Consider the following 9,889-nt stretch of genomic DNA (forward strand, 5'->3'; position numbering starts at 1 on the left):
CCACCTATCTCCCCACCCCCCCACGAAACAGAAACCAAATATTTACGCCTTTTGTGGGAGGGGGGAAACCTACCCCCCGGAGGACTGAAATGTATGTCAACGGGAGAGAGAGAAATTGCAGACGCTTCTTTCTTTTTGTACCTTGTGTAGCTGCCTGATAGTTCAGCATGACTAATGTGAATTTAAACTGCATTTCCTGCACGGAGCGGGAATTGTCTTGTTGAGGTCCTCGAGTTGGCCATTTTTTCAAATACTTAAAATTCACAGACTGCTACCCCGTGTTTGACAAGTTTCCCCCCCGCCTCGGTATGGGAATCGCTACCCTTTTGTAAATTATCAGACACATGGGTGACATTGTACAAAGGATGGCCGCCTACTCCCATCGATCGATACCGCAGAGCTGAGCTCTTGCAGTCTCATCCACAGCCACGAATAGCGCCCTCTCTCAGCACCGGGAAAGGCCTGGTTTTCTTTGAGGTGGCCATCTCTCCTCCCCCCGGGGTGTTCATCAATTGTGCGCTTCCTGCTATGTTCATATCGTCAGCTAGGTGATAGGATTGATGCGTCTAGGCGGGGAGGGGTGATGAATGCTTGAGGTCGAATTGCTGGCAGGTATTAAAACGGACGCAGTGTTGAATTAATCATAAATCTCAGTTTCAGCAGAAATATGGATCAGCTAAACGTTGCTTGGTGTCAAGTGCAAACTGGACCTTTCGTTAATAGCTTACTGATCACTTGTTTATATTGAATCGTTCTAACTGCTTTGGGGCTACATTTGGGAGATGTTAACAGACCTTAGTTGAAAGACAACCTTGTCGTAGATCTTTCACAACCTCAAATTTATTTCACAATCACTAGAGATTTGAAATAGAGCATTGCAAGGTGGTGCAGACAACAATAAGACGTTTTTGAGATGTAGTTTAAGATGCTTGCAAAAAAAACCTATTTTTTCTCACTCAGCACTTCCCAAAGCAGCTTTGTCATTGAAGTAGATGTACACTATACATACACAGTGAGACATGCCCTCTATTTCATTGTTGTTAAACTGACATTCCTTATTGAATTTACAGAAACATTTTCTAGAATTAAGTATTCAGACAGAAGGCATTGTTTTCAGCCCTATTTCAAACTCTTGTTCTCTAATTACTCTTCCCTTTCCCGTAGTAGTTTGAAATTAAGCCAGTCTTTGTAAGCTAGATGTTATGTATGATCCTAGGATAAGCTTCTGATCTCATGCTGTGCTATCATTAAGATTGCCTAAACACGCACTCATGCTTTGTTTTAGGCTTGCCTGTTGCAACATTCTCATGGCAGGTCTCCCTCCTCTAAATTTGGAATCATCTGAACCTCGAGTGATTGTGCCTTTGTTCCCTATCTCACCTATGCTTACCTCCTTGCACTGCCTTCCGATGGGTAACATTCTGATTTTAAAATTCACATCACACTTTCAAATCCCTTCTTGGCCCCACCCCCCCAAAATTAGCACTCAATGGACGTAGGTTTTCATGCTGAGCTGGGAGGTTCATTTCCAGACATTTCGTTACCCTAGTAGGTAACATCTTCAGTTGGCCTGGAAATGAACCTTCCAGCTCAGCGAGCAAACCTACATCCAGAACCTCAACCTGAACTACAAATCTTCTCAAAACTCGCACAGCACTCAATCTTTTGAAATATCAATACTGCTAATTTTGACCTCGTGCCTCTGAACTTGAAATCTAGGGTGCCGAGCTGAAGTTCTGTAAATGATGATTTAAATTCCAGTGTGATGGCAGGTGCAGTTTAAATTCAGTTAATAACTGTCTCAGTAATGATGACCTTCAAACTAGCATCATTTGTCACGAACACTCAATCTGGCTCAATAGTGTACTTTAGGAAATTAAGGTCTTGCCCCCTCGTTTAACCATTCACTGCCAGATTTGAATGGATCACTTAAGAAACACTATTTTCTATTGTCATCTGAAATTGCTCAGTTTTGCAGGATCATCCTTAAATGCAGGTATAACCCCTTAATTCTTTTCTGTTCTATTGACCATTGTTTGTATGCGTTTTCTTCTGAATTTACCCATGTCATCTCTAAAGTTCCAAGTGGTATCTAATGTGCTTGAGAAAGAAAAATATTTTCACATTGTTTCTCTTGATCTCACTGCAAATTTTGACACTGTTGACCACTACCTGGCCACTGATAGGTAGCATGGTAGAACTGTTCCTCTTGCATTTGATCAGAGTAAATTGAAATGGTTTCTCATTCCAACTCTTTGCACTATTGGCTTTGTTATCACAAGTTTCGATTCCTCTCCTCTTTCCCCTCATTTCCATTTGTGTTGCCCATTGATGTCATATTCCAAAGATGCTGCATTCATTTCATGAGTACAGTGACAACAACTTGTTCTATCTCTCCGCCATCTCTCTCGACTGTACTATTACTGAATTATCAGGCTGTTTCTCTACTTGCAGTATTGTTTTTAAAAATTTCTTCCATGTAAATATCGGTAAAACTAAGTCATTGTTTTTATTCCTGCTACACCGTGTTCCCTAGCTACCAACTCCAACTCTCCCTGGCAAAAGATGCATTTCTCATTCATGCTTTCACTGAATTGTGTTTCAATGCACTTAACATTGCCCAAGTTTCAGCTCATCCAACCTCCTTTTACCTTTGCATGTGAATGTTCTAATGCACTCCTGGATGGTCTCCAAGTTCTAACATCTGAATGTGGGGTCAGCTAAAACTCTGCCTAACTTAACATGTAGCAAGTCTGGTTTCCCTGTCTTCTCTGAGGCAGTCCCTGGGCCTTAAGGTGACTTTGTTTCCACTTGGTCATTTCAGGACCCATTAAAGCAAATAAGTCCTGTTTAACAGACCAATATTTTAGTAGCAAAAGACTTACAAGGGCTTGATGGTGAACTGCAATTCAGCACAGACACCATTACTTTTCCCTATCCAGAAGCCAACCCACCACCAAATTAACAAATCTCAATCTGGCTATTTTCTAAATAACCCACTATTGACTTACTTAATCAGCCAGAATCCAGCTTCTCTTTTAATCAAACTGTTTAGATGTGTCTGAGGCAGATGGAGCATGAATCTGGACCTTCTGGCCCAGAGGCAGTAATACTGCCAATGTGCTGCAAGATCCCTAAAGTCCTGCTTTATTTTATTAAAGCAGCCTGTTCAAAGGTGTTATTACACACCCCTGGAGCAGGTGGGACTTGAACCCTGGGCCTCCTGGTCCAGGGATAAGAGCACTACCACCATGCCACAGAGCTCGACAAACTCTGCTCTCAAGATAATTTTAACCAACCTGCTTTGTATTTTCACAAGCTTTCAGAGCATGTGGGATGTGAACCTGGCCTTCCTGGCTCAAGTAGGCACATTACCACTGTGCCACAGAACCCTTATTAGAACCTGTCTCTTAGGCTTTTTTTAAGAAATGTTGAGTGATTTCATTACATTTGCCTGGAACTGGTGTGTTTTGAGCCCAAACCTTCTGGTTCAGTCGTAGATGTACTCCCACTATGCCATAAGGCACTCTAGAATCCCGTTCTTAATACGAAATCTAGTATCACCACCTCTTAATCAGCTTCGGGGCTGATCTGACCTTACATTGACAACTCCACTGTAAAATCTGCAAACCATGCCTCATGGGGCAAGTGGTGTTTGGAGAATCAGATGGAGGAATTGTAGGAGGCTTGTGGACTCTCTGCTTTGCTTCTGTGCCTTCCCAACAAAATAGCTCAATGCGTTCTGCACTTTACCAAGTGAACTTCTCCAACTTGCTCAGTATACACCAGAGAGACTCTAAGTTGACTCTAACTATGAACCGTTGGTGCTGATGCTGAATTTTGTTATCTTTGTATGTCTTCAGCAAGAGGAGATTCCCCATTTTCTGGAATCACCCAGTACTTTCCAAGGATATTCACAGAATTATAGCATCCCTACAATGTTGAAAGAGTCTGCACTGACTTTGAAGAGCATCCCATTCATTAACCACCCCCCGCCCCCACTCTAAGCTTCATTCCAAATGAAGGGCTCATGCCCAAAACGTCGATTTGGATGCTCCTCGGATGCTGCCTGACTTGCTGTGCTTTCCCAGCAGCATGCTCTTAACTCTGATCTCCAACATCTGCAGTCCTCACTTTCTTGTGCTCTATTTATGTTAACCTGTATTTAGCATGGCTGGTCCACCTAAACTGCATACCCCTGGAATGTGGGGAACATCTGGCGAAACTCATGCAGACATGGGGAGAGCGTATAGACTCCATGAAGTCACCCTACACTATAATGGGACCTGTGTCCCTCGTGCTGTGAGGCAGTAGTGATCATAGGAGGTGCAGTTGGAGAATATCAGCCTACAGCTTGTGGAATGGTATAACAAGATACTGATGGTCGAGGCAAACACCTATTTCTGACATTCAACCAGTTAAATCTTTTGAAGGTTATCAGCTCGTTTTTTAGGTAATTTTGAAAAGAAAACTAGCCTTTGTAAGGATTGAGGGAGAACTATTATGTTATGTCCTAGGAAATTATACCGACCGTGTAGTGGCTCTCCAAGGTTTGTGTTCAACCTCTGCATCATGCAATTCTATGGAGTATAATCTCTTCACATCCAGAGCTTTGGGAAAGACTGAAACTTAATATTTTTTAAAACATTCTCAGCATCTTCTCATTGCTACCAAACCTACCTGTTAATGTATATCTCTAGTTGATCTGAACCACGTCATGAAGGTGTTCCCAGATATTAGGTTTAAAAAAAACTATTCACTGAGGGAAACAATTTTATTTTGGTCATCAAGGCACAGAATTTTCCTTAGTTATAATCTTCCTTTGTAACATAGTTTCCTGGTCTTTCCATTGTAGTTTTCACCAGAAAATGTTGGTGTCCAAAACAAATTTATCAACAAATTGCTGGCAATTTCTATTTTGGAATAGTTTTGATTAATAACATTTTGACCTGCTTAAGTGTAGTTTTTCCTTTGTTTTAAATTTCAGGTAATTTTGGAAAAGAGGTTGCAACCTTTGTAAGCGTTGATTATTTATGACTGTAAGGATCAATTTGAGAGCATTAGTTTCCTCTTGTCTACTGAAATTGAGAATATATCAGGAACAGCAATAGTCTAGGTGGCCTTTTGAGCCTACTCGCTATGAATTTTGACTTCAATTTTACCCTCTTTTCAATGTTGTCTATGTGAGAAATCTCTCTTTACATCAATATAATTTGGTATCTTTACTTCCTTCGAAAAATTCATTTTTTTTCATTGGATATTGATCTCTTAGCTGATGGGTGCTGAACTTGGTTGTTGTCATACAAGATTGTTATTCTTTGGTTCTCAGTTTTGCAGACTATTGTCCATATTCTGATAATATTTTATCATGAATATGGTTGACATGACAAAGATCAGATTCTGTATTATATTAATTGAGGGATAAATATTTGTCAGGACATTGGAGAATGACTCCTGTTCTCCAGAATAGTGCCATGAGATTTTTTACGTGCACCTGATCAGTAGATGGGGCTTCAACTTGACACCTCATTGGAAATATGGTATCATAGTAATAGAAGCAGGAGTAGGCCATTTGGCACATCAAGCCTGCTCCGCCATTAAGATCATGGCTAATCTATCTGTCGTTTCAGCTGCTCCTACCTGCATTATCCCCATAACCCTTAATTCCCCTACCATGCAAAAACCCTTCCATCTAACTTTAATATCTTTAACAAAGCTGTCTCTACTGCTTCCTTGGGCAGAGAATTCCATAGATTTATCTCTGTCTGGGAAAAGCAGTTCCTCCTCATCTTTGTCCTAAAGCTTATGACACAGGCTAAACCCTTTTGCTTAATTTAAAACCAGCAACGCAGAAGGATTTATCCCGTGCAGTAAAACTTAGTGGCCAAGTACTATTTAAAGTAAAAATTTAACAACTTTATTTCTTAATGTATTACAGAGAATAGTTAACTAACAACTATTTACAAGTCCTTCCTCTAACCTCTCTCTTACCTTTCCTTCTATAATACTAGTCTCATAAAACTCCAGATTACAATTTACAAAATAAAATGTCATGTGTCAAAAACCAGGCAACTTTCATTCTTCTCTGTATTTCAGTCTTTTTTCCTTGGAGATCCTGCTTCATAGGTCACTGACTGATAAAGTTACCTTTTAAAAGAGCTATATTCTGGGCAGTGTGCAGATGTAGTTGGCATGGCCGTTCTCTCAACTGTTCAATTTTCCCCAGTCTTATACCGCCGAAGCATCGGATTGTAATTGGCTTTTAAGATTGTCAGTGTACTCAATTCAAACTGGATTGGTGTTTGGTGTTTTTGGGGGTATAATTTAAACTGATTGGCCTAATTCCAATCTATTTTGTCGTTTCCAGACAGCCAGCTAATTTACCTTTTGACCAAGTGTTAACGTTGTTACCTTATTGAGAACACTTGGTGCTGTCAGGTAACTCTACCAGCTTTTAACTCGTAAAGGTACAGTACACACACATCTCGCTAATCTTGAGGCCTTGTCCCTTAGTCCTATTTCACCCACCTGTGGAAGCAACTTGCCCGCCTCTATCTTATCTATCCCTTTCATAATTTTATATGTTTCTATAAGATCCCTTCTCATTCTTCTAATTCTAGCAAGTAGAGTCCCAGGCAGCTCAACCTCTCATAGGGTAGCCCCGTCATCTCTGGAGTCAACCTGGTGAATTTTCTCTGCACTGCCTCCAAAGCCAATATACCCTTCCTCAAGTAAGAAGACCAGAGTGCGCAATATTCAGGGTGCAACCTCATCACACCTTGTACAATTGCAGCAGAGCCTCCCACTCTTAAATTCAGTCCCACTAGCAGTGAAAGTCAATATTCTGTTCGCCTTCGTGATTACCTGTTACACCTGCAAATCAACTTGTAGCGATTCATGTACAAGCACTCCTACATCCATCTGCCACTTAAATAATACTCAGGTATTTGCATCAGAGAGCGGCGGGAGCTGGGCGGAAGTGAAGGCAGAGCACAAAGCCATTCGGGAAGGTAAGTGATTGTTATTTGTGTGTGTGTTCTAGACCCCAGGTCCTACAAAGTAGGGCCTCCCTCCCTCCCTCTTCTAATCTAAATTAAAAGTCCACAGACTTGCCCCAAAAAGAGGGTCCAAGGAAGTTCCTGTGGATTGAAGAGTGAGGCTTTAACTCAGGAGTCTTTGACAAGGTGGTTGAGTGAAGTGATTACGCCACAGTTGAAGAGGGTGAAGACATGACTGCCAAGCTGGTTCAGTGTGCTACGCGCTTGATGTGGGAGGTCAGCGACTCTGGTGTGTCTGGCTCGTATAAGTGTGGAAAGTGTGTGCACGTTCAGCTATTGACAGAGCATATTGCAGCACTGATGAAAGAACTCGAGGACCTTAGGCTCATCCGAGAGAACGAGATCTTTCTGGACAAGACCTTCAGCGAGGTTATTACACCAATCATACCAGAAGAGAGCAGACGATGAGGAAGGCAGAGGGGAGACAGGTGCAAGACACCCCGAGGGAAGTACCTGTCAGGAACAAGTTGAATCTTTTGGAAACAGTAGAGACAGATGACACTGCCAGTCTGCGAGGCAGCCAGGTCTGTCAATCAAAAGTTGGCGCGGAGGCAGAGCAGAAGAGTCTGACATCGCACAGAGCTGTGGTAATAGGGGACTCCATAGTGAGAGGAACTGACCGGGGTTTTTGTGGCAGCAGGCAGGACTTCAGGATGGTGTGTTGCCTTCCTGGTGCCAGGGTTAAAGACATCACAGACAGAGTGCAGGAAATCCTCAAGGACGAAGGTGAAGAGCCAGAGGTGGACAAACTGGATGTTTAAGATGGAACTTGAAGGGAAAGTTAGAACAAGGGAAATCAAGAAAGGCAACTGTATCAATGAGGCAGAAAACTCAAAAAGGGATCATGCTGTAAGGTTGAGTGAAATAGGAGTTGATGGGAAGGGTGAGGGCAGTAACAAATTAAAAATACTATACATGAATGCACGAAGCATTAGAAATAAGATGGATGAGCTTGAGGCTCTTTTGGAAATTGGCAGATACGATATTGTGGGGATAACTGAGACATGAATATTCAAGGCTACACGTGCTATCGTAAGGACAGACTGACAGGCAGAGGGGATGGGGTGGCCATTTTGGTAAGGGATGATATTCAGTCCCTTGCACGGGGGGACCTAGAATCGGGGGATGTTGAGTCAGTGTGGGAAGAGCTGAGAAATTCTAAGGGTAAAAAGACCCTCTTGGGAGTTATCTACAGGCCCCCAAACAGTAATCTGGATGTCTGATGTAAGTTGAATCAGGAGCTGAAATTGGCCTGTCGCAGAGATGTTACTACAGTTGTTATGGGGGATTTCAACATGCAGGTAGACTGGGAGAATCAGGATGGTATTGGACCTCAAGAAAGAGACTTTGTGGAGTGCCTCCGAGACTGATTCTGAGAACATCTGGTGCTGGAGCCGACCAGAGAGAAGGCAATTCTGGATCTGGTATTGTGCAATGAACCTGAATTGATCGGGGACCTCGAAGTGAAGGAGCCATTAGGAAGTAGTGACCATAATACAATAAGCTTCAATCTGCAATTTGAGAGGGAGAGGGTACAATCAGAAGTGACAATATTTCTGTTGAATAAAGGGAACTATGGAGCTATGAGGGAGGAGCTGGCCAAAGTTCAATGGTGCAATACCTTAGCAGGGATGACAGTGGAGGAACAATGGCGGATATTTCTGTGTATAATGCAGAAGTTGCAGGATCAGTTCATTCCAAAAAGGAAGAACCTAGGAGGAGGCATGAGTGGCTGTGGCTGACAAGGGAAGTTAAGAAACATATAAAGTTAAAAGAGAAAAAGTATAACATAGCAAAGGTAAGTGGGAAAACTGAGGACTGGGAAGCTTTTAGAGAACAACAGAGGATCAGTAAGAAGGAAATATGCAGAGAAAAAATGAGGTACGAAGGTAAACTGGCCAAAAATATAAAGGAGAATAGTAAAAGCTTTTTTAGGAATGTGAAAGGCAAAAAAATGGTTAAGACTAAAATTGGGCCCTTGAAGACAGAAACAGGGGAATATATTATGGGGAACAAAGAAATGGCAGAAGAATTGAATTGGTACTTCAGATCTGTGTTCACTGGGGAAGACACAAGCAATCTCCCTGAGGTAACAGTGGCTGAAGGACCTGAACTTAAGGGTATTTATATTTGCCAGGAATTGGTGTTGGAGAGACTGTTAGGTCTGAAGGTTGATAAGTCCCCTGGGCCTGATGATCTACATCCCAGGGTACTGAAGGAGGGGCTCGAAATCGTGGATGGGTTGGTGATTATTTTCCAGAGTTCGATAGATTCGGGATCAGTTCCTGCCGATTGGAGGGTGGCTAATGTTGTACCACTTTTTAAGAAAGATGGGAGAGAGACAACAGGAAATTATAGACCAGTTAGTCTGACCTCAGTGGTGGGAAAGATGCTGGAGTCTATTATAAAGGATGAAATTACGACACAGCTGGATAGTAGTAACAGGATAGGTCTGAGTCAGCATGGATTTATGAAGGGGAAATCATGCTTGACTAATCTTCTGGAATTTTTTGAGGATGTAACTCTGAAGATGGACGAGGGAGATCCAGTAGATGTAGTGTAGCTGGACTTTCAGAAAGCTTTTGATAAAGTCCCACATAGGAGGTTAGTCAGCAAAATTAGGGCGCGTGGTATTGGGGGCAAAGTACTAACTTGGATTGAAAGTTGTTTGGCTGATAGGAAACAGTAGTGATAAACGGCTCAATTTTGGAATGGCAGGCAGTGACCTGTGTGGTACCGCAGGGATCAGTACTAGGACCACAGCTTTTTACAATATATGTTAATGATATAGAAGATAGTAGTATTAGCAATAACATTAGCAAATTTGCTGA

The sequence above is a fragment of the Chiloscyllium plagiosum genome, unplaced genomic scaffold (genome assembly GCF_004010195.1).
Source record: "Chiloscyllium plagiosum isolate BGI_BamShark_2017 unplaced genomic scaffold, ASM401019v2 scaf_14049, whole genome shotgun sequence".
NCBI classification, from domain to species: domain Eukaryota; kingdom Metazoa; phylum Chordata; class Chondrichthyes; order Orectolobiformes; family Hemiscylliidae; genus Chiloscyllium; species Chiloscyllium plagiosum.